The 525-nt window shown below is 35.6% G+C and overlaps 1 long non-coding RNA gene across 1 annotated transcript; it reads left to right on the top strand.

Annotated features, from left to right (window-relative positions):
• Positions 1-52: 52 nt before the first annotated feature.
• On the top strand, positions 53-525 carry LOC111084809. The gene is made up of 2 exons (XR_002609727.1): positions 53-172; positions 400-525. It is a non-coding gene; the product is annotated as an uncharacterized LOC111084809 (long non-coding RNA).

The following is a 525-nucleotide window of genomic DNA, read 5'->3' as shown; positions in this document are numbered from 1 at the left end:
AAAAAACAAAGCATTGTTTTATCTTTTTATTTGTTTCATATTGACAGCTGCTAAACAAATTTGGTTCTGGTTCCAGATCCACCATCAGCTCCCAATGTAAGACTAGTTGGTGTGGACACAGATTCCTTGACCTTAGACTGGAGAACCCCACAGGAAGAAGGTCCTGTTCTACGTAAGTTAGTTTAAAGACACTATTTGATAGTTCTGTATAGATTTTTAGTTTTATAATACATATTTATAGTTAAAATTTGTAACTTTCTTTTCATTTGTTGAGATTCGTTACTTTTATAGATTTAACTTCAGTGAAGACTTTCAGGATATCTTACTAACTATTACTGTAATATCTACATCAGCATGCTCTACCAAGTTTGTTTAAGTTAATCCAGTTTTACTGTTTAGAATACGTACTGGAGTTTAAAAAAGATGGAATGACGAAACACCAGCGCCACCTACCGGGATCTAGCAGTAGCTACAAAGTAACCCACCTGCAGGCAGGATCTCGGTATGAACTTAGACTGGCAGCTT

This window comes from Limulus polyphemus, unplaced genomic scaffold, assembly GCF_000517525.1.
Source record: "Limulus polyphemus unplaced genomic scaffold, Limulus_polyphemus-2.1.2 Scaffold139900, whole genome shotgun sequence".
In the NCBI taxonomy this organism is placed as follows: Eukaryota; Metazoa; Arthropoda; class Merostomata; order Xiphosura; family Limulidae; genus Limulus; species Limulus polyphemus.
This window is presented reverse-complemented; position numbering and strand designations above follow the sequence as displayed.